The 25,373-nt window shown below is 33.2% G+C and overlaps 1 protein-coding gene across 6 annotated transcripts in view; it reads left to right on the forward strand.

Annotated features, from left to right (window-relative positions):
• Gtdc1 (glycosyltransferase like domain containing 1) overlaps positions 1 to 25,373 on the forward strand; it is a 388,745-nt gene that overhangs the window by 70,904 nt on the left and 292,468 nt on the right. For all 6 annotated transcript variants that reach the window (XM_070023661.1, XM_070023690.1, XM_070023653.1 and 3 more), the window contains one exon: positions 5,348 to 5,411. The gene's annotated coding sequence lies outside the window, so the exon portion shown is untranslated. The remainder of the gene's footprint in view (positions 1 to 5,347; positions 5,412 to 25,373) is intronic.

Raw genomic sequence — 25,373 nt, forward strand, 5'->3', positions numbered from 1 at the left:
AAATCAGTGACATCACTTCTGATAGTGACATTACAGATGTCATAGAACACTATTTATTTTTTTATGCCAGCCCTGGGATTTGAACTCAGAGCCTGGGTACTGCCCCTGAGCTTCTTTTGGTCAAGGCTAGCATTCTACCACTGGAGCCTCAGCACCACTTCTGGCCTTTTCTGTTTATATGGTACTGAGGAATCAAACCCAATGATTCATGCATGCTAGGCAAGCACTTTACCACTAAGTCACATTCCCAGCTTCATAGAATTCTCTTAACATGAAAAAGAAAAGGGCTCTTTCTTTTAACTTGCTACATTATGTTTGCAACTACAGATATTCTGGTATAGCCTAGCATGGAACTTTAGATGTTCCTGTCTCAGCCTCCTGAAGGCTGAGATTACATATGTATGTATACTATTATGGGCTGCAACTCTTTCATCATGGCTTGAAGCAGTCCCTAATATTGTTCTAAAGACTCTTTTATACATGTATTTATATATTTATGTATGAGTAGATTTCTTTTTACTGTTCTGTATTTTATTTTTGTTTTTTTCAACTAGTCTTTTTAAAACTTTTTATGCTTTTTGGCATATTCTTTTAGTGATATATGTCTATATATAGTCAGTGTTTTTATATTTGTTCAAATATTTATATATGTACTTACCTGGAGAATATTGCTTTTTGGAAGTCTTGTTAAAATGACAAACTATCAGAAATATTGGTTGTACAGTTTTATCATTCACATATGAATTGTATCCCTACATTTTAAATATTAAAATTAGTTCTGCAACTGACCTCCACCTTCCAGCCTCTACCAAACTTTGTGAATAAGAATCACATACAGATATTCTCAAGGTCCCACAGGGATGAAACAAGGCCTTACTTTCTTCTTCAGTCTCAGGGAACATGTCATGTTCTGAGCTCTTAAACTTTTCTTGCACAGTTATGTTTTCTATTTACGAGGAATTCTCCTTTGGCTATTTTGGGCTCAGAAAAGACTTTTTTTTTTGCATTACTAGTTTTGGTATTTCTGTCTATCCACAGAGTTTATTTTCAGTTTCAACTTTTCTGTGAAAATATTCATAATAATAAAACCTTTTTGTAATGTAACTTATTCTAGCTTTAATTGAGTGAGTATAAGTTTACCAGCAACCATTTAAATCTAACTGTTCTTTTAAATTTTACTTCTACTAAGGCAAACAAAGGTAATAAGTGGAAGTATATGGTCTGGAGCCAGATTGTTTGGGTTTGAGACCATGTTTGTTTGTTTATTCCAAACATGGTCTCAGATTAGTTATTTTATATCTTTTTGGTTTTATTTTCCTATACTGTTAATAGAATTATTTACCTCAGAGATGTGATGACTAAATTATATGCTTCTGGTACTTAGCACATCTCAGATATTAGTTCTTTGTATTTTTATGCAGTGGCTGTTCTTGTACTAGACTTTTATAGATAGTATTTTGGCATTATAATTTTTAATATGTATTAAAGGAGTTTCTGTAGCTCTTGATTCCAGGTTATAGTAAATCATCTTCTTTTTAAATAATGACAATGACTGTACAGACTATTAATATAAAACAGTAAGTTTTGAGTGAGACTGAGGGTGATTATAATATGGAAAAAAATCACTATTCTCTTTTTCTTAACCCTTGTTTGCAAATACAGCGTCTTTTTTCCTTCTTTGTAATGTGTCCTATAGACATAATGCAAGTCACATGATTAAAAAATTAATAACTATAGTTGAAATAAAAAGAAATGAGTTTAATTTACTTCAACATGTGATCAAGCTAAACATTTTGACAGTTTTTCCATTTTCTCTCATACCTTTTTGTATTTTACACTATGCTCCTTTAGGAAGGACCTCTGTATTCAGAGTAACTACATTTTTTAAGTGGCATACTTACAGTTTGAGTGAGTTTTAAAGTTATTCTCTAAGTTCGGTTTTGTGATACTTTACAATTTATAAAGTTAGATATATTGCATAGGTAGGTAGAAAGTTAGATATATTGAATAGGTAGGTAGAAATAGTTTATTGTATTAAAAGGGAGTTATGAGAGAAGTTTGAATGTGAGAGTGATCACTAAATATATATGTGGAATTGTAGTCCTGATATTAGGAGCAGAATGAAACTATACTATCCCTACAAACAAAGTCCAACAGAATTTCTGGAAAAGGAGTACATTGTAAAACAGACAATCTCTCCAGGAGAGTTACAAGGAATTGGTATATTAGAACCCAAAGGAGAGGCATTTGGGTGAAAACTACTGAAAGTCAGAATCTAGTCTAAAAGAGTGAGAAATGAAAATAGACACTTGATTAGTTTTTGCCAAGTCAGCAGTAGCTATTTTAGTAAGGTGATATTTAAGGAAACTGTGTTGTGTTAATTTAAGCATTGAATGGAACTTGAAGTAAAGACATGGGCTTGTATTATTTTATGAAAATTGTTTGGGTTGAAGGAGAAGGAGCTAGTGGAGAGGAAAAGATTGAAGATAGCAGAAAAGCTCGAAGTCCAGAATTCAGTGTATATCGTACAAAATTAAGAAGAGTGAGGAAAGGGGTGGGAAAGGGAGGAATGGGTGAGAATATTGAAAGGGGCAACATTAATCAAGATGTATTCATAAACTACTTTTTAAAGTTACTTTGCCTTTGTATAATTAAAGATAATTTTTTTAAAAAAGCAAGGGTGGGGAGAGGAAAACACATGGATATCCTGGAGTGCTGTAATGGCTAAGGGTCTGCACAGAGATAGAGACGTGTCCTGGAAGAGGGACAGCCAAAAGATATGAGTTCAGGTGTTATGAATTAGGAAAATTTGTGTTTGAAAGAGTAGATTCTTAGCTGCAGAGTTTGTAGTTGCTGGTAATAGCTTGAGTTACAGACAGCTAATGGTCTGTATATTAAGCATATAAGGATATGTATATTATATATTATATATCACATATACACATTACATGTTAATTAATTTCCCAAAGTGTAAAGGAACTGAACTTGTTTGTTAATAGCTTGGAAATACACCCTGTGATGCCAACATGAACAAAATGCTTCACCAGATATTTCCTCAGAGTTGGCTACCACCTTGATTACTCACTTCTGATATTTAAATCCTGCGTGAATTTGGTTGAACCTGGATTTCCCTTTGCAAAGCACAATGCAGGAGAATATTGGAAATGTACTCTTCAGCTTTTGAGAAAGGGGCTGAATTACTGGCTGAGTGGTTCTGGCTCATGAGTTTCAGTCAAGGTATCAATCATAGAGACAGTCGTGTAAGGTTTTACTAACCTGGAGGGTTTGCTTAGAAGAAAACTCACTCACAAGGTTGTTCATTTTGGTTGTTTACTAACAAGCCATGTTGACCTTGCCATGAGCCTGGTTGAGTCACTTACAATATGGCAGCTGGCAGCTGACTTCCCCCAAGATGAGTTATTTAACACAGAGATAAGGAAGTTTGATATCTTTTATGAAAGATAGAGTCACTTCCAATGCTTTCTCTTGATTATTTAGACTAAATCTGGTACAGGAAAGGGCACCACACAAGGCTTGTGTTCTCTGAGGTGAGGATTATTTGAGCTTTCTTAGGCAGGAGGGTCTAATGTCCCTTTTTTCATTTGACAGTAGAAATTGACTAGATTTTTCTTTAGGAACAAAAGCGCTTGGCAGTAATTTCAATATAACATGGCTGACTTTTTTTCCCTTTAAGTATATGAAGTGCACAGTATTTTCAGTTAGGTTTTTAAAGAATATCAAAATGCTGCTCAGTTACTTGCTCTCAGGCTTATCTTTTTTTTTTTTTTTTTTGGGTACAGTCATGGGGCCTGAACTCTGGGCCTGGGCGCTGTCCCTCAGCTCTTGTCCCAAGGCTAGCGCTCTACCACTTGAGCCACAGCGCCACTTCCAGCTTTTTACTTATGTGGTGCTGAGGAATTGAACCCAGGGCCTCGAGCATGCAAGGCAAGTGCTCTACCACTGAGCCACCTTCCCAGCCCCTCTCAAGCTTATCTTTTAAGGATAGACTGTGCTTCATAAGCTTATCACTTACCTTAAGCATGTGTACAGACAAAGTGACTGTGATACTTTGTCTTCCAGAGTACCTTTACTGTTCTCACCTTTGAAATGGTCATGTCTGACTAGCTGTCTCTTCAGTCTCTTGATCTCACCTGTTGCAGACTAACTGATCAGGAATCAGAGTAAAGATCTAATCTAATCTGTGACATATGATTCAGTTTATATAGATCATTCTTTCTTGTCTTGGTCTTACCATCTTTACTTCCTTCATGTCATGCACCACAAAATGAAGTGATTTTGCTGATATACTTGCTTGTCTCCTCGCATCCTCTCCTTGTCTTTCAAAATTAAGTTCCTGCAGGGCAGAGCTTTGTTTGACTTTCCTACTAAGTGCCAAGTAGATGCTGGATATTCCAAGAGGTGTTTGTCTAAATAGATTATTTTTTGAGAGGTTATACTACATGCCCATTATTTTAAAGAGGCCATTTCAAAAGGTGATTCCCCTGTCCCCCCAACCCCATGTTTGATTTCTTCCTTTTCATGCCTCCTTCTTTTCCCCCCTTTTCCTTTTTGATGATGTATCCCAGTTTAAGAAAATCTGTGGCTTTTCTATATTGTCAAAGTTGGTGACAGTCTTCAACCTAGTTTGTGAAACAGGTTATTCTGATTTAGTAATTACTGTTAAAAGTTACTCTTTTAAGATGTATTTGGGTATATGGTAGCATCTTAGTTCTTTTCAAGCCTGTGTATTCCTTTCGGGGAACATAGGGCTGCATGAGTCAAGTAACTTGCTTATATATAACTGATGTATTGCTTTCCTAGAAAGTAGTGCTTTGTATTATTTACCACAGAGTAGCATCTCTGTTGCTTCCACAAACCTGGACTGATTATTGGTATATATTTCAAATTACCTCCGAGCTTTTAGACGGTCCTCAACAGAGATTCTTAATAGTTTTTGGATTATGGATCTTGTAAATCTGACAAACTCTTGACCTCCCCAGAGAGATACTCAGTTACACATACCTACAAGTTGACCTAATCACAGTACTTAGACTTTAGATAGACATTTATTGATGAAGGTTAATGACCTCTAATCTGAATAATAATAATAATTAGCATTTTTATTAATGATTGATTTTGGGAAAGCCTTGGGAAGACTAAAACTTCCCTTTTTAAAATTAGGGAAGAATCACTGAGATAATTTCTATTAGTGGTCATTCTTTTCTCATCTTAATATATTCAAGAACAGACTAGATCATCTACGTCAGCTCTTGTCTATGTCAGGATTCAGAATTCAAACTGGATTTATTTTGAAGATTACATTTTAACTATATTCTTTATTTTACAGGTACCTTTACATTAGACCAGATGTGAGTATATGTAAAGAGACATCAGTCTATCTGGATTATCAGGTAAGTAAATAAGAATTCATTATTTTTAAAAAAAAATTACCATAAATTCATCCTCCTACCAGTATGTGACATTTTCTGTCATATGTTGTTCAGGTGGATTAGGAAGATAATATTTCTGAAGAAAAGGATACAGTCTTTGTTATATTGTACCAGGTCATGTCTTTGCCACTTGAAATCAAATTTCTTTATCTCATTATTATTTCATATACTCACATTTAAAATGTATAGACTTATTTTTTTTAAAAATGTATATACTTTTGGAGAGTTGTGGACAGCTCGTGTATTTTTTCTTGGTTTTCAGCCAAGTTACACACATTTAACTCCTTTAATCTTTCCTTGTAATTGATTTAGGTTGGCTGCTTTTTCCAGATTTTCTCATTTCATCCACCATACTAATGAACAGAAAAAAAATACAGGCCTATTGCCTGGCTTCTATACCTTTTTGCTTTTGCCTAACATTCCTTGTTGAACTAAAGCCAGCCAGACATCATTCTTTTGACCATCTTGGCAATACATGAATAACTTGCCTACAACTATCAATGTCTTACATAGTAATAGCATCAGCAGTATATGTTAGTGAAAAGAAAGAAAAATATAAAAGGAAAACAGTGAGGTGCAAAATAATGCTTTCTTTAATTACATGGCACACTTATTCATGCCACCCAAAGTAAATCTTTGTACCTGAACTCCTTGATACAGCTTTTGTCATTGTAAAGCATTGTGCACAGGCATTAATTTGAATCATAAGAGAAACATGGATATTGTGTGAAATTTGGCCACTGTTTTCACTCAGTTTCTTCCTCACAGTCACTCCCCCATTGCCTTTCTGAACACTGATCGTGACTTGTTATCAGATTCTGTGGCCATGAACAAAACTGGGCAGGAGATCATTTTGTTGGAAATTAGATAGGCTCAGGTGGTAAATGCTCCATGCCTCCATGTGTGACATCTGAGGCAAGTGCTTTTAGTTCTTGCTATTTCTGTAACAGCCATTGGTCTTCCTTTAACAGCTGATCTAATGGAGATGTGCAGGAGGAAGGGACCAGTAGACTTTTGGTGCTTTTTATCAACACTGAATTAGTTGTACAACTTTTTCTCCCTTTATTGGAAGAGAGAAGCATAGATGATGCTGAGCTTAGTGTAAAATATACCAGCATGGGCTCATGGGCTCTGGACAGTTCATTCTGTCTTTTCATTTGGTATACAGAAAATGCATTAGAGAGAAAAAGGTCATACTCTAGGAAATAATGGTTTATTGTGTTTTTAGTCACTAGATTCAAATGGTATATTTAGTTGAGGGGTAAAACTAGACATACTTGGCTTTCTCATTCGTGTTAGCTTTGCTTCTAGTACAGAATTGAATAGGATAGCAGAGACGGTTTTCCTGTTTGTGTCTGTGGCAACTTTCTAGATGATTTGTGGTTTAATCCTTCCAGCATATTTTTAAAAAATAATTTTCACCTTGTTCCTTGTGAAGACATAAAACATTCAGATTCTGGTGTTACAATCTTTTCCCTAGATTCTTTAATTCTAGAGAAACCAAGGTCAGAATAGCATTGGACAAAGTTGTGTCTGTGTATTGTCTTAAAAATTGCAGTATTTATGTTAATTCTTTTTTTGTGCAGATTTTATAGCCTATCTTCTTACTATCAGATTTTAAATAAGATTACGTGATTGTGAATTATGTATTTTTTGGTTTCTGGCCTCTTAAGCGGATAGCTATATGACTTGGACTCCTTGTAAAGTCTGAATTTTAAAAATGTTAATCTCACATGGCTCTTAAACTGTCAACAATATTGTACTCAATGTTAATTTTGTAAGGCAATTGATACATTCTTCAGCATAAATCTTGTTCCTTGGGTCTTTTCAAGACCTGTCAAAGAAAACAAAATGCTAACCTGACTTTAAAGGAGGGAAAAAAAAATTACCCCCGCCTCTTACTATATTATTCTTTGTTCTCTAATGTGCATCAAAGTGACAATCCCACACTGTCTCAATTCAGGGAGTCTAGCACAAAAATAACAAACAGCCTGGCACTGTTATAGGCTTGCAGCCAAAATGTTTTGTATAGCTTGGTTCTGGCACTGGGTTTTCCTGAGGCAGAGGGTCTACCCTCACAGGATCACTGAAGGAAGGCATGAAAATCTTCATCTTTGCTACTACAACATTTCTTTCTCTTCGTGTCTTCTCTTTCTTCACTCAGAACACCATTGTGAAAATAAGTTTTATTTTTATGAAGTATTATTCTTTGTACAACTTCCACATTTAGCAAGTGGCATTGCTTCTTTTGAAAACAAAAAGCAAAACAAAACAAAAAACCCAACCTTGTACTGATTTTACCTTATCCAGCTTCATTGAGATTTCCTTTATACTCGCATTTTTGGCCACATTTTGTGAAAGACGACCCCTATGAATATTGGTAGCTTTGGCCCTGTTGACATGATACTTTTGATTGGTTGGAATCTTGTCTGTCATATAGCTTATTATTAGGATGGAAACTTTAGGACTAGTTACTTGCATTATATGAACTTTTATGGCACAATATCTCTTGAAAACAAAAGGTCTGTCATTGTTTTCTATTTTTACCTAAAACTCAAGTCAGTTCATATCTTTCACAAATTGAATACTCATTTTTAGAATATCTGATAAGTATAGCTAAAATAAGCAAGTGCATTTCCATGAAAGTAAATGGAGTACATTTAAATTCTTTCCTTGAACTCAAAATAAGAGAAATGCTTTAAAATTTTTCCCAATTGTCATAAAATTATAGTTAGCAACCTACTGTTAGAAGTGTGAAAATGTGGTATCATGAGATTTAAATGAAGCTAATTTGAGCAGGAGGTTAGATATTTTACTATGAGCACGTGTTCTGTGAAAGTTAAAATGTTCCTCAAAATGTAAATTTATTTTCTATTGTATTACCTAAAAACAAATTATTTTCTTTCAAGGGATCTATTTTAAAAATTAATGTTTTATAATCAACACAAGAATAAATCAGCAGACTTTTTAGGAGGAGATTCACATTATTTTGACAGATTTTTATTGAAAAAATAATCAATGACTTGGCAAATAAGAAAATTACTTTGAAGAAAGAATGCATGTATTTTGTAACACTATAACAAATATTACTGAAAAGAAAATAAACAGTGGTTCATGTTAAAATTATTATTGTGAACTATTTTTATTTGCCATATATATTGGGAAATACACCTATTATGGATACATGAAGATAAAATTGTGCAATGTAACAGTGTTTTTTGTTTCAACATTTATTTTTAAATTGAGAAATGTTTGAGAATTATTAAATGGGCTTGGAAAACAGATATCTGAGAAATGTTCATGAAATAAACTCACCTGTTATTTTCCCTCATTGAAAACAGGTTCAGCAACATATTGGCTCATTGCTTAAGCAAAACAAACAAATACAAAAATTGCTTTTTTAGGTACAATGTACATGCAATACATGCTACAATTGCTTCTTTTCCCCAATGCTGTTTCTTAAAACTTGTATTAAAGTGTCTTTTTTTCTGCAGAGATATTAAAAAGAATTTGAGTGGATTTCCTATTATATTGAATGAGTCTAACATTTTTAGGTCCTGACTGATAACAGTATTGTAAAAAGGAATTCCATTGAAACTTTTTCTTTGGGGGGGGGTGGGTATAATTTAAAGGCTTATTACTATCTTGTTTTGAGTTCCTACTTCCAAGGTCTATAACATTAAATTGATGATTAAAGACAACATGAACTATAATCTCATTCTTCATGTTCACACATATTGAATGATGTTTACTTCATGTTAAATGTTTATTAACTTTATTTTCTGCTGTGAAATAACTTTTCTTTGCAATTAAGTCCTTTCTTTTTTCTGTGTTGAGAATGTATCTTTGAGTCACAGGATGTGTAACATTCATCATCTTCTCTATTTGTTTATGTTAGCTACCTCTGAACAAAGGAGAAATATAGAATTTTTAAGAATTAGAATGACTAAGCAACTTTTTCTTGGTTAGTACTGTTGAGTTTTCCATTTTGTAGGTAATAAATTCTACATTCCAAATGTAGATAAAGTTGTTTTATCTTTTTTTTTTGAACTGCATAGTTTCAAAAATTATGATATAATAACTTAATAATTGTATTTATGCAAATATGGAAAAATGAACTTATCTGATAACAGAAAATCTGGATAAGAACTATTTATTATTTTATGTAGGATTTATTAAATTAAATACCAAGTTTATGATAATAACTTATATTTTATTTCATTAATAAGGTGTTCAAGCATAACTTTTTAGTTAATGATTTTTAGTGTCAATTGATATCAAGTAAGTAACATAATCACAAATAATGATTTGTAAATTTATATTTTATAGTTCAAAACGAGTAATCTTTTTTTAGACTTAGGGTACAAGATTAAAATTAAACAGAGAGTACTTCATGCAAGGGTATATCGTTTTACTCCCTTTCTAATTTTTGATATTCTAATTTTTCCCACCCCTAGCATGTTATGTTATCATTCTGTAAAATCCTTTCACAAGTATTTCATATGTTTTATGTGGCATCTCACATTGCTCACTTATTATCTATGGTACCATATGAGTTCCCCTTTTTCAGGTTTACACTGCATATTTTAAGCTGCTGATAGTGTATGCAAGGTAAAGTGACATTTAGCTTTTTGAGCTAGTCTCACTTTTAGTATGAGAACAGTTTTTTTCTTTTTTTTCTATGTCCTAAATCTTCTCACATTTCCCATTAAAACAATCTTACTAACATTGAACAAAGAAGTTCAGGGATTTGGCTATAGCAGTAATTGAAATGCATCAAAAAGTGGTGAATACAATAGAATTTTATTAATGAATGATCTACATTGGTTCCAGCTGTGTCCATGTGATTAGGCCTTCACCAGCAACAATGGGTATTTCCCTATTGCTTTTATTTGATTTCCAAGAATGTGTCATCTGTTACATCAACCACTGCCAATATGCCCCTGTAAAAGTGTTTTTTTTCTCTTCTAAATTTCTGAAGCCTAAGTTGAATACCCGCAGTATCCATGCCTAAATATTGTTTCTTTGAGTAGTAGCCTAGGTATTTATCTGAAAATCTTAGAATATATATTGTTTATTAAGTTGATCAGTAAAATTTTAAAAGTGTGCTTGCCTGATGACACTAAAGATAGACTATTTTCACTTTTACGTTTCCATCTTAATATTTTATTACAGTGGTATAATGTGTTGTAAGGTGGACAAGCTTGCAGATTGAAATGGGGATGGTCCAGATTGTTCCCTTCCTTAGACCATATGGTATAGTTCTAAAAGCCTTTTGTATGCTGTCTGTTCAGTTTATTGTAAACTCAATCTTTAGTGCACCTAAAAGATAACCAAATAAAAGTGAGCCTGTGAGAAAAGACTTTGTATCATGTAAGAAGTCCAGATCTATTTGTTTTGAAACAGATAACTTCAAATGAAATTGAAGTGAAATGAGGTTATAAACAAGGGAGACTTGTCATTCTCTGAATATTCTTGTGAGATCATATGGATTGTTGTAGATTGTCTTTGAATACTGGTTTAAAATGATAGCATTTATGTTATCTGACTGTACTTATTATCTTTATTTATTCCATTCTTGCAGAGTCAGGAAAAAGGAATGTAGTTCTTAACCTATTTTACAGTGAAAGCTTGTGCCTATGAACAGTGCTAAGGAATGTGTAAGCTGCAGATTTTATGTATGTTAAGGTTTTTGTTCACTGATCTCAGAACTTAGGCCATATTACTTCCTGAAATTTTATCTTTTTTAGCCATTACCTATATTCAACTATAGTTCAAACATTTCTTTCTCTCCCCGTCTATAACATACTATGGGTTCTATAAATCTATTTTAGGAAAATAGGGTAAGAGATTGCTTATCCCATATGCTGATTCTTTCTAAACTGCAATGAATGTTTTTCTCAGACTCTCCCTCTCCTTCTCCCAAAAGTAAACTACTGTTGGAGAAGAACATTAGACATTACCCACTGCTTTTTGGCACAGGAGTTTGGAAGTTGAAATTCTACCAAATGGGAGCAGGAGGAAAGAGAGCCTGTGAAGAGCTTGATTCTTTACTCTATCATTACCCTGAACCACTGAAAGGGTAACTGAGAGGAACTCAAATGTTATTGGAATGTGTAATTTTCCTTTGAATGGCCACAGTGAAATATATTTGAACAAAAAAGAGCAGAAAAAGTATTGTGGTATATGGAATTGGTGGTGATTGAAATTAATGGATCTTTTCAGCATTGTACAATAGAAATTATTCCAAGAACATTACATATTTAAAATTTGACCAAGAGAATGTACATAGAGAATTATCATTACCTTAGGGAGATATGGCATATCTGAAATATTATAATAATATATTAATGTCAATAGTAAGTGGGAAATTAATGATAAGTTATTGAAATTATTTTTATTTCTTTCAGCTAGTACTGGTGAAAGATAATACAGAAATTAAAGAAAGAAAAAAATTGAACTTATTTTTATTCTCTAGCTAGTAAGGACCAATCATACCTAAATCAATAAAGAAAAAGCCTAAAATAGTCTAAGTCAAATAACTCCTCTTTGTTTCTTCCTTCTAATGATAAAATACCCTTGGATTCAAGTAGAAAATCCTAGTAAGGTGACTTCAATGAATAAAGGTCTGATTAGTCTTATTTCTTGGATAATTCTGAAAGCATTTATTCATAGGTAAGTGATGTCAACCAGAACTCAGGTAACAGGTTCCTTTCCCAAGGCACTAGCACACAGCTTTTGCTCTTCTCAGTGGTTAATTGTCCACCTTTAAAAATTGTGTTTGCTTTCAAGGAAGAAGCAAGTCAAAGGGAAAGTTCAGAGGCTTTTTTTTTTTTCTCATGGAGAGCTCCTTCTTTCTCACAGAAATTTCTGCCTATATCTTACACAGAAATGTCTCACAACTATCCCTAGAATTAGAGAAATTGTATTCTATTTTTCCAGCTTTTCTGTGAGAGGAAGGCAAAAGAATAGAGATTAGAATTTGAATGAATGCATTAATAATCATCTGATGTATCTGTTATACTTCTTCAATTTTTTTGTTGTTTAGCTGCTTTTATGTTTGGACTTTCTGGGTACTAAACTTATATAGTGACTTGCCCAATATGTATTTATTGGTATTGTGATGTTACTGTAATAGTATTGTTGTGAACATGAACTGTAATTGGGTTATCTTGTGTTTTTACACTTAGTACAGCCACTAGGTATCAACTTTCAGTACATTTTGAAAGAGAAAAAAGGAAATGAAAATAAATATATTAGTTAATATTTTTGATAGGCTACACATTAAAAAAGTATGGTAACACTTAATTCTGAAGGATTATGGAATAAATTGTTGAGTTCTTGTTAAGTGGACATCAGTGTAATCGTGTCAAAGATGTTTTGAGTGAGGGTTATGGAAATTTTCAAAAATGATTTGACACGTGGGAACAAATAAAATAGTATTTAATTCTGTGCATACATTGATCAAACAAATATTTTGCAGTATTAGGATTTCAGTTTTTCAACAAATATTCCATAAGAAATTATTCTTAAAGACTTAAGATTATTTGATAGTTTATGTTACAGACATTGATTTACAAGACAGAAGTATTTAAGATTCTTAGAAGACTTATATGACTAGGGCATATTATATCAGATTTTATCTTCAGTGGAATTTTAGGTATATTATGTCTTTCAATTCTTCTTTTAATTTTTTATTGTAAAAATAGTGTACAGAAGGGTTACAGTTACATGAATAAGGTAATGAGTACATTTTCTATCCAGCATTGTTATATCCTCCTTTGTTTTTCCCTTACCATCCCTTCTCTCCTCACCTCCCCAACTCCCCTTTCCCCTTCCAAGTTGTAAAGTTCATTTTCTATATAGTGTCTTGTACATCTCATTGTTACAATGGGTCAATGTCTTTTAATTCTTAAAGTGACAGCTTCATGTTTTTTAAAACACATACAAATTATTATGTATAATAGGACTTGTCTTGTCCAAAAGAAATCTTGCCAGGCACCAAAGGCTCACACCAGTAATCCTAGCTACTCACAAGGTTGAGATCTATTGATTACTTTTTAAAGTCAGGCCTGGCAGGCAAATCTGAAAGACTTATCTCCAGTTAACCTATAAAGAGCCAGATGTGGAGGTGTGGTTCAAGCTGTAGCAAGAACACAAGGCCCTGAGTTCAAACCCACAAAAATAGAAACATAATAATAATAATAATAATAATAATAAATATAAAAACCTGGAGAGGTCATCTTTACATTTGTTTGTTTTGAACTAACCTGCTGTAGAAGAAAGTAGGCAACCTCTTTATTAAAAATCTACAGATTGAATTGTATAAGTTGGTAATGTGAACCAATGCCTCACCACTCTTCTAATGTCTTACTGAAATTCTCTTTATTCTGTTTTCATTCCGTTTCAAATGTTCACATTAGAGGACAAGATGAACAACTCTTTACTATATCCATACAGCATCCACTATATAAGTGTTTTAATAAATTCCTCCCTTTTCATTCATGACGGCTTGTTGGTTGTTGCTACCTTAATTACTAAAACAACCTGTGCATGGATAGAACTTATCTCAAAGCAGGGAATGTATCCAAGTGTCTGGAACTCAAATTTTCTATCTGAACAGTTTACAGTTACTGAGAATAAAGGAAGCCTTTTTAACATTCAAAAACAGTCCTATTAGAAAGTTCTTACCTTATCAAAATGTAGACAAGATAGATTCCTAGATTTTAATATGGATTTGGGTCTTAATAGTAATATTTGGCCCTTTAATGATATTTTGGTCATATATTTAGAAGTAATAATTTATAGGCTAACAGTTTGCATTTAAGAGTATTGTCTATGAATTTCAGCCCTCTGTCACTATTTTTACCTTACTCTTCTCAATAGTCAGTGTAATATTTGACTTATAGTGGCAGTTAAATACTTTAAGAAAAATATTTTAGTATCCCTGATAATGCTTCCTCATGTAAGTAGCTTTGTTCTTTACATTTCCTCATTCATCTTTCATTTTATGCTTCCAAATAAGGCCTCATATTATAAGTGTTTTATATTTTATGGTTTATTATGTATATCTTCATATTCAATGTTATGTGCAATAATTTTACTTGAATAGCTAAGTCAGTAGTAATAGCTTAACAATTCTCACTGGATGATGATTATGCAATTATGGTAGCATCCCTTTCCCTTTTTAAAATGGAATATTGTGAGAATCATTCATGTATTTTTTTTTTAAGGTTTGGTATGATTCAGCAGTGAAGCTATCTAGTCCTTTCCTTATTCGCTTTGTCTTTTCTTTTATGCAAGCATTGCTCAACTTTTTTGCTACTTATTGGCACTCTTAACCTCTTGAGCTATATACCTCTAGTTCATTTGGCTTTCTGAGTGGAGATGGAGTCTTGCAGTTTTTTGCCCAGGCTAGCTTTGAACTATGATACTCCAGGTTTCAGTTTTGTGATGTTTAGTGTCTGGTGTCCATCTTCTGTTGGGAGATTTTCGTGTTCTGCCTCTGTTTCATTGCTTATTATGATACAGTTAAATTTTTTATACTGTCATGGGTTTAATTTTGGTAGGTCATGTGTATCTCAAACTTTATCCATTTCTTCTAGACTTTACAGTTTTGTAATGTAAGTTTTTAACATTCCTTAATGATGAGCTGGATTCATTTGTATTTGTCGTATGTTATTTACAAATTTATTAGTTTGGGTTTTCTCTCTGGTTCTTCTGGTTAGTTAGGCTTTGGGTTTATCATTCTTGTTTATCCTTTCAAATAGCAACTTATTGTTTCATTGAATTGAAGGTACCCTTTTAGCCTACATTTCATTACTTTTCATCCCCTAATTTTTCTTTTTCTTTTCTTCTTTTTTGGTCAGTTGTGAGGCTTGAACTCAGGGCCTGGGTGCTATCCCTGCACTCTTTTGCTCAAGGCTAGTGCTTCACTTTGAGCCACAGTGCCACTTCCAGTTTTCTGGTGGTTAATTAGAGATAAGAATCTCAAGAACTTTTCTGCCTGGGCTGGCTTTGAACCTGGATCCTCAGATCTCAGTTTCCTGAGTAGCTAAGTACAGGCTTAAACCACCAGCTCATCTTCGAGTTCTGAGTTTTGCTTGTTTTTGTTTTTCTAAGATATTGAGATGTATAACTAGGTTATTTCTATGGGTCTCCCTGAAGTTTAATGTAGGTAATCATAGTGATGAAGCCCTACCGAAAATTGTCTTTGCAGTAACCTAAAGATCATGTAAGTTGTGTTCTCATTTTCTAATTGATTTGAGAAAATTTAAAATTTTTCCGTGATATCTTCAATGTCCAATTTATCAACCAAAAGTATATTGTTCAATTTGCTTGTATTTTTATAGTCTCTAAAGATTCTCTTACTATTACTGGTTTCTTATTTTATTCTATTATGATCCTATAAGGAACTAGAAATTATTTTTCTTTGTGTAATTGTTAAGATTTTTTTTAATGGCCCAAATTTTGATCTATTTTTGAGAAAGTTTCATAAGCTGGTTCTAAAAGTGTATTGGTGAAATGTTCTGTTGAGTCCATTTGATGTATTGTCTAGTTTAATTCTGAAATTTCTTTGTTTATTTAATTAATTTTATTATTTGTAGGTCGTGGGGCTTGAACTTAGAGTCTAGGCGCTGTCTCTGAGCTTTTTTTGATCAAGGCTAGTGTTCTACCACTTTGAGCCACAGTTCCACTTCCAGCTCTCTGGTTGTTAATTGGAGATAAGAATGTTGGGGGAGACAAGGAGATGGGGAAGGGATTGTAAGGGGAAACAAAGGAGGAGGCAGCAATGCTTGATAAGAAATGTACTCATTACCTTGCTCATGTACCCTCTGTACGGTATTTTCACAAGTAAAAAAAAAAAAAAGCTAGCTAGGGTTAAAAAAAAAAAAAAAAAAAAAGAATGTTACAGACTTTCCTGCCTGGGCTGGCTTTGAACTTTACTTGATTCTGAGAACTTAGCTTCCTGAGTAGCCAGTATACAGATGTGAGCCACAGGTACCCACTTGTTTTTATTTTTAAGTCTGGATGATCTATTGATGAGAGTGGGGTATTGAGATTGTCAATTACTATCATATTGGAAAACATCTGTCCCTTATTTCCGGTAGCATTCTTTTTTTTTTTGGTCTGTCATGGGTCTTCAACTCTGGCCTGGATACTGCCCCTCAGCTCTTCAGCTGAAGGCTAGCACTACCACTGGAGCCACAGTGCCATTTCCAGTTTTCTGGTGGTTTATTGGAGATAAGAGTTTCATGAACTTTCCTGCCTGGACTGGCTTTGAACCGGGATCCTTAGATCTCAGCCTCCTTAGAAGCTAGGGTTACAGATGTGAACCACAGACGCCCGGCTTCCAATAGAGTGTTTTATAATATTGTGAACATCAACATTTGGTGCCATATGTACAATTACTGTGTGTTCTTGATGGATTGTTCTCTTTAGTAATACATAGTGATCTTCCTTATTTCTTCTGGTTAATTTTGGCTTGATATCTACTTTTTTAAATAAATGTAGATATTAATATGACTTCTATTTGATTTTGACTTCTTCATATTTATACTTTAATTTTTCCATTTTGCCATTAAAGTGTGTATACTGTAGACAATAAACAGTTGGATTAAAAAATTATTAACCTTGTTTGTGTCTTTTAAATGGAAATTTAAGGTTATTAAATTTAATTACATTTAAGGTTAGTATTAAGAGGTATTTGCTAATTTGTGGAAATTTGCTATTTCTTTTTCCTTACTATTTGAGTATTATTTATTGTCTTTTTCCCTTATTCTTGTTAGAAGTTTGTGGATTTACTAAATTGAACATGTGTTTTCTCACTCACATTTGCTAATTTATTTCTCTCTGGTTTATAAACTAACCTGCTTAAGTTACCTTGGTTGTATATTCTTCAGATTTTATATTTCTGTCTGCATTTTTCCCTCATCTGTGTGTAAGGTTTATTGGTCATGAATTGCTTTCATTTGTGCTTATCTTGGAAAGTCTTTATTCCTTTATGGATTCTAAATAACTTTTTGGGGATATAGGAATATTGGTTTGGAGTTACATATTCTCAGTGCTTGAAAGACATCCATATATTCCTATCTTTTAGGGTTATTGTTGTGATGTAATTCTAAGTTGACATTTTCTTTTACATCTTTCAGTGTTATTTCTTTGTTCTGTGGTCTTCACATGTTAACTACAGCATTATGTGGAGAGAGTTTTTTCTGGTCCTGTCTAAATACCTCCTCTACTTGAATGTCCAAATATCTTTCCCTAGACATGGGAACTTTCCTGCTATAATTTTATTGAATATATGAATATATTTTATGTCTTTAATTTGTATGTCAACTCCCCTTTTTTTTTTTAACTAACCTTTCGGCTCAGATTTGAAAGTTGTAGTTACTTTATTTTTTCATTATTGCTCCCTGAATATAATATTGTTTGATGTCTTTCTTCTGATTTTCTTCCCTCTGCTTCATCTAGTCTATTGGTAATGTTTTCCACTGTTTTAAGTTTTTGATTTATTAAAGTTTTTATTTCCAATATTTCCTTTTTTTTTTTTTTAAAAAGTACCTTAGTTTACTTGTTCAATTTCTTATGAGTGTTACTGTCTTATGCAAAATGAATCACTTTCCTTACTTCATTTATTTGCTTGATTCCTTTTTGAAATCAATGATCCTGTAATTAATGATCTTAAATTCTTCAGCATTTCAATGATTTCAGTATTTTAGTTTAGTTATTGAAGTGATATAAGTTTGTAGAGGAGCCACATTGCCTTCCTTTTTCATATTTCTTGTGTATATTGTGATTTGTGCAGCAATGTTTGGTTGCATCTCTGCCAATATTTTCTCCCTTTACTTCCCTCTAAAGTGCATTTGCAGTTCATACTTCTCACCTAATTAGATCTGTATCCATATATCTGTCACAACTACTTTCCAGGATTCAGGTTTATTCTTGGGATGGTCCCTCAACCATTGGAGGGCAGGGCAAATGTTTGGAATTTGAAGATACAAAATACAGAGTCTTACTTTACTCATCTAAGAGATTCAACTGTAAGACTCTCCTCTGATAATTACCAAGCTGTTAAAGTAATTTAGTTTGAATTTTAGGAGAAAAGCAGAAGGAGATAAAGCTGCATTGTCACATTTCCTCAACCCTATATTCTGTGGTCTTGGTTCATTTTGTTGAAGAAGGGCTAGTAATTGGTCCAACTTTGAGACCCAGATCTAATATCTTACAACAGTTACCACTCTATATTTAATGATATCCACTCCTGAGGTGAAATATTGTAATTTGACCTTCTTAATGTCACAAAGTAGTGTAATTTAAGTGCAATCATTTAACAATTCTTGATGAGTAAAACAAATCTGTTTATTCTTTCAACAGTGCACACCTACCTGCAAATACTATCTGCAAATACTAAATATATTCTCTGTTGAGGCCTTACTTTTCTTTCTTGGATCACTTTAAATCCAGATCCACATAGGCAGTCTTCTTTTGGTCTCTATTGAAATGATCATCTCATCATCAGTATGGCCTTGTTTGCCAGCTCTATATGAAATATCTGGATGGGGACAAACAAGTCGTTTAAGGATTCAGGTGGACCTGTTGCAACAATGAGAAGTACAAAATGTCATGTCAAAACCAGCTTTACAATGTCGGTGTGGGGGGGAGGGGGGTATAATTGGGTAGGGGGAGGGGGGAGGCTGGGAAGGGAGGTGAAGGGTAAACAAAGGAGGAGGCTGCAATGCTTGGTAAGAAATGTATGCATTATCCTGCCCATGTAATTGTAGCCCCTCTGTACAGTATGTTAAGGTGGCTCAGTGGTAGAGTGCTTGCCTTGCATGCATGAGGCCCTGGGTTCGATTCCTCAGCACCACATAAGCAGAAAAAGCCAGAAGTGGAGCTGTGGCTCAAGTGGTAGAGCACTAGCCTTGAGCTGAAGAGCTGAGGGACAGCGCCCAGGCCCGGAGTTCAGGCCCCATGACTGGCAAAAAAAAAAAAAAAAAAAAAAAAAAAGAAATATCTGCTATACCTACCCAGTCTTCAGTAGCCACTATTCTGTATTCTACCAAATTATTTTTCTTTATAGGTACATCTGTCTGACAGAATTTATTTATTTTTTTTGTCAGTCATGGGGCTTGAACTTGGCTTGGGCGCTATCCCTCAGCTGTTCAGCTCAAGGCAAACACTGTACCATTTGAGCCACAGGGCCACTTCCGGTTTTCTAGTGGTTTATTTGAGATAAAAGTCTCATGGAGTTTCCTGCCCAGGCTGGCTTTGAACCGAGATCCTTAGCTCTCAGCCTCCTGAGTAGATAGGATTACAGGCGTGAGCCACTGGCGCCCAGCTGTCTGACATAAAATTATATGATGACTTCTACTTCACATCAATTGAGATGAGATTGTTATATATGAGGATCGTTGCTTAAACACATGGAATAATTATGGCTAAACATATAATAAGCACACAATTTGTTAAATACATAACTGGTGAAGATAAAACTGACATTTACATAAAGAAAAAAATAAAATAAGAGTAAAAAAGAAAAATAAAGAAAAAAATAAGAAACTTCTGTAAGGATTGTTTTTAAATGCATGAAAGCTCTGGTATTGTGGTTATAAATTTTGTGATTTTTAAATAATATTGCTTCCAGGAAATAAAAATTCTATTTTCTATAGGATTGCACTCAAATCTAATTATAGATTAGTATTTGTTTTAAAAAATTTTGAATACTAAATATATCTAGTAAGAAAACACTTTTATTATCCATGCCAGCTTAATTTTAAGGCAGTGAAACGGAAGACTGTCATTTCAGTAAGCAACTTATTTTCAGTTATGAGAGCGGAATACTTTGAATATTGAAATTGACTTTTGAAGATGGCTTTACTAGAAAATAATCTCTGTTTCCATACATTATGCAATTGCTTGTTGGTTGGAAGAAAAGTATGACATAGAACTTAAAGAGGTTAGGCTGTTGTATGTGAATTGACATTTGACAAATACATCAGCAGGAGGGTCAATCAAGCCTAATATAAATGGCTCATCTTGTAATACTGAATGCTTTTAAGATGACCTGATTAAGAAAATATTTTTTATGTATATTTAGAGCTTGCAGAGGGATTCTAAACTGCCATGAGTTTAGACAAATATTATCTTTCGTACATTGTATCTTTTGGCAAATCCACATGGATATTTTTCGAGAAATCTTAAGTTTGTGATTTGGCAGTAAAATGTTGGTTATCAAATTGATATTATCATGTGGCTTTTAATGTCATCAGAATTTTCTTTGGGAAACCCATAAAAACTCATTTTTTCTCACTATAAACCTTATCAGTTTTCTGCAAGGTCAGAGTATTAATGTTGAAGGGGATCTGCTTTGGGACAGAGAGATTCACCAAAGTGGCAATAAAGTTAAAAAAAAATGCCATGTTGCACATTCCTAAGATTAGGAATTCTTTTTTGAATATGGAAAGTAATATATTGGTAGGTATTCTTAGTGCCTTTTAAATAGATGAAATTAGTTTTATTCTTATAAATACATCATATTTTTTATTTTTTTTGTGTTTTCTGACAGTTACTTCTTATTTGTAAACTTTTAATGGGAGGTTTTTTCCCTAGAAAATATGTATTTTAGAATACATGGTTTAAATTATGATAAAATGGTTACGATGAAGCACAATTCCAGAAAAACAGTTGTATCTTGTTACTCTAAAATGAACTTGTTGTTTAGATTGTAAAATGTGTAAGTTTCTAGGATTAATTTAAAATTATGTCTCTGTTAGGTTTAAATGGCCACTGGTTAATATTATATAATCTACATATTACAGATATATAAATATTGGAGAAATTTGAGTAGTTATGTGATGAGACACTCTATTGAAATTGCAAGACTGTGTCTCTATTAATCAGATAAATATTTAGCCACTTCATTTCATTTGTTAACATGTGTAACACATATGGCTGATTATGAAATAAAATTTTTCCGCTTCCTTAATGTAAGACACTTCAAAATTATGTGAAACTACGAATTCTTTCAAATTTTATTAACCCAATTAAATATTGTCTCTCATTTCAAGATCTATACTTCATTATTTAAAGTGTAACTGAATCTTAACATCTTACCTGAACTTTAAAACTTTAGGGTTTGTCCTATTTTTCTGTTCAAAATAACATGAACACAAAACAAGCATTTATTTTGTAACCTACTCTGTTAAAGTACTTGCAACTTACTTATATATAAAGGTCTTAATCTGTGTATAATTATTTAATAATTCAAACACATTTTAAAGTTAATTGAGAATTACTTTTATTTCATTCATTACACAAAAATTATTTTCAAAACCATATTATAATGCTGTAAATTGCTAAGTCACCATTAGTTTTAACCCTTGATGATTAGTTTTTAATAAGTTTTTTTTTATAGTACTAGTAGTTAGAGTAATTTGAGGATTACTTGTAAGCTTCTGGGAGGGAGTCAGTCTTCAGTAATTGGGAAGTAGTTGTTAATTCAAACAACTTGGCTTCTTTCTGTAAAGTTAAAAATTTATAGTTTCTTGGAATTGAAGAAAAAAATAGTTAATGAAGAAACATATTCAATAAAGACAAGGTGAGCAATAAATGATGCACAATGGCAGAACCACTATGATTGTTTATATCTTCCTGTGTACATGTATACATGTATATATCTTTTATTTCATTTTATATTTCATATACTTCATGTTGTTAATAGTGCAAACAATGTTTCATGCCAGTTACTATACCTTATTATTATTATTATTATTATTATTAATTTTTTTTGGTGGAGTGGTGTAGGAAAGAGAAACCATATGCTTAGGACTATCTTCCCTCCTTCTTTCCCTCCCTTTTTCCCTCCCTTCCCCCTCTCCCTTCCCCCTCTCCCTCCCTTTCTCCCTCCCCCTCTGCCTCCCTCCCTCCCTCCCTCCCTCCCTGCTTCCTTCCTTCCTTCCTTCCTTCCTTCCTTCCTTCCTTCCTTCCTTCCTTCCTTCCTTCCTTCCTTCCTTCTTTTCTTTCTCTTCCCTCCTTTCTTCTTTCTCCTCCTCTTCCTTTTCTTCTTTTGCAATAAGGCTGTTTTCTATTATAAGTTAGTTTCACAGCCTTTATGATGTTTTTGTCAGTTACGTAGATTTAAAGGAATATTACTTTGTGCATATGTCTGTATCTGAATTCTTTTATCTAAATTCAGAGATTAATATCTTTTATTCAGTAAATCTGACATATATCACATATGTGTGACATAATTATGACATCATAATTAGTGGAAGTGTTAATCAATTAAAAAATAATCTCAAAAACAATAGCTAGGATTACAGGTGTGAGCCACTGGTGCCTGGCTTGCCAACAACTTTTGATCCTTTGTAACAGACAAGTATTCTGATAGATATGACATGTACTGTGGCACTTACAAAATCTGAAAAATGTAAAATAGTTTATCTGGTAATTTAAATTTAATTCTTACAAAAACAGTTTAGAAAATAGGTAGGGAAAGTGATATTAGAGCACTTAGCAAGAGGACTAAGACAAGAGAATATTTCAGTTCTTAAGATCTTACACACACACACACACACACACACACACACACACACACACACACATACACACACACGCACACACACACGCACACACACACGCACACAGGATAGAGCCACAATTCCTAAGCAGCCTTGTTGTTTTGAACATACAGTTTGCAAAATGTGAAATTACATTCTGAAGAGATAAGCATGCAGAGTATGAGTTTGAGCTGTTTGCAAAGAATACTCAGTGCTGTAGGCTTTCTGCTTCATTAGACAAAATATTTATATGATTGGAATGTTGCCTTGAAAAACTTTTTGATAAGAGATAATAGTGACAGACAAGGACTCCAAATAGATAAATGTCATAGGGCTAGCTCCAATCAGAATACTTTGAGATATTGCTACTTATCATTTAGTCATTGAAAGTGTGTCAGATAATAGGGGTAAGTATGTTTTCCTCTCCAGAAACTTTGGAGCATAATAGGCTTTCTACAAACTATATACAATTTACTATGAAGACCTTTGCTCAAGTCCTAAAAAGTTATGACTTGGAAATTCTAGTATTAGCAATCTGATTCCTTTCCTTATAATAGTGAGTTGCTTATAATACGCCTCTTGTGACATTAAAAATAGTAATACAACTCTCTCATTATTACATCTGTTACTCTCAAATTTGCTCAGCCCTGGTTTAAACTGGATTGTAAGACTTTAACATTCTTATATTAAAAATCTCTAGACATCTAATTTTTCTGTTGTTGGAATCTTATCAGCAACTATTTTACACCATTTGTGAGTCAGAATATTTATGAAAATATATGGTGACAAGAAAAAAGTGTTATAGTAGCAAGTTGAAGAAAATGTAGTATTAGAGCTGCTTATGCATTTCTGTGTTTAGACTGAATTTGAAGATGAGAGAAGTAATACAAAAATGAAATACTCATATATATTTATACATTAATATTTGTCTTAAATGAACAAATCCGGTACTTTTTTCATACTTTGTTATTACTGCTTCAGAATCTTTTACTAAAGGTTGATTTTACTTGGTATAATACAAATATGAACATTCAACTTTCAAACATATCTGCTTTTTCTATGGAAATTTATCTTTTGTCAAATGTTTATCTGATATGCTTTGGCCTTCTGTGTTAGGATTGTGTGTGTGTGTGTGTGTGTGTGTGTGTGTTGTTTCCCTTCACTGATGAATCAGATTGAGTTGTGAGATTATGTTCTTTTCATTTTACATTGGAAGCTACTAAATCCAGAACTTTATACGGTGTGTGTGTGTGTGTGTGTGTGTGTGTGTGTGTGTGTGTGTGTGTGTGTGTGTGTGTGTGTGTGTGTGTGTGTGTGTGTGTGTGTGTGTGTGTGTGTGTGTGTGTGTGTGTGTGTTGTTTCCCTTCACTGATGAGTCAGATTGAGTTGTGAGATTATGTTCTTTTCATTTTACATTGGAAGCTACTAAATCCAGAACTTTACACTCAGTGATACTTATTTCAACTTATCACATGAATGCCACCCATGTTTGCTTTGGTTACTGTGCTTCAAATAGGATTTTGAGTATATTTTTGTGTTAGAGAAATATTGCTATTTTTGTTTCACAATTGACTAAAAATATGGTATGTGTGTCCAACTTGGAAATGGAAACTTCTCATTAACTTTTTATTCGATTAATTTCTATCAAGTTCTTACAAGTTGGTTGCACGAGATTGGTTAATGCCAGTATGGTAAAAAATCTGTTTATCCTCTTACTCAAACTTATTTTTTGTATGCATTTGTAATTACCCTTCAAAAGCTAAGTTAAAGGTAAAGTTGGCCTTGAGTCAAAAGTAATATAATAAATGTAATATAATGCTCGGTTCAATAAGAAATATCAGTTTAGTGATTTAACCAGTTGACTTTTAACAATTCATAGATTTGGCTGTATTTGTGTTATATATTCTCACAGAGTCAGTCAAGATAGGAAAGATAGTTGCTGATGGCATGGAACATAGTTTCTTAATAGGGCTGTTGTACAAACTGTTCTCCTTGGATGAAATGTATCATTTTGAATACAGTGAATATGCCACCATTAAATTTAGTTATAGAATCTGTGCATTAATATTAATTAGTAGTAGAAGGTAATTGTGGGTGCTATTGGATGAATTAGGAAGAAATTGTTAAGGTCATTATAAAAAATTTTAGACTTGTTGACTTAACACACATGCATAGAATATATTCTGTTTGCTGAGTCCTGGGGTATATGATAGAAGAAAGCAGATCTGTTTAATGTCCCCATAGAATTTAGTGTCCCATAGAATTTAGTGACATTCAATGGTCATTCATATAAATATATCCTTCATGTAATGACAGCTACAAAGAAGTACTACATGTTGTTTTGTGAAGGGGATGTGGACAT

Source organism: Dipodomys merriami, unplaced genomic scaffold (genome assembly GCF_024711535.1).
Source record: "Dipodomys merriami isolate MVZ:Mamm:240054 unplaced genomic scaffold, mDipMer1.0.p SCAF_1, whole genome shotgun sequence".
NCBI lineage: Eukaryota > Metazoa > Chordata > Mammalia > Rodentia > Heteromyidae > Dipodomys > Dipodomys merriami.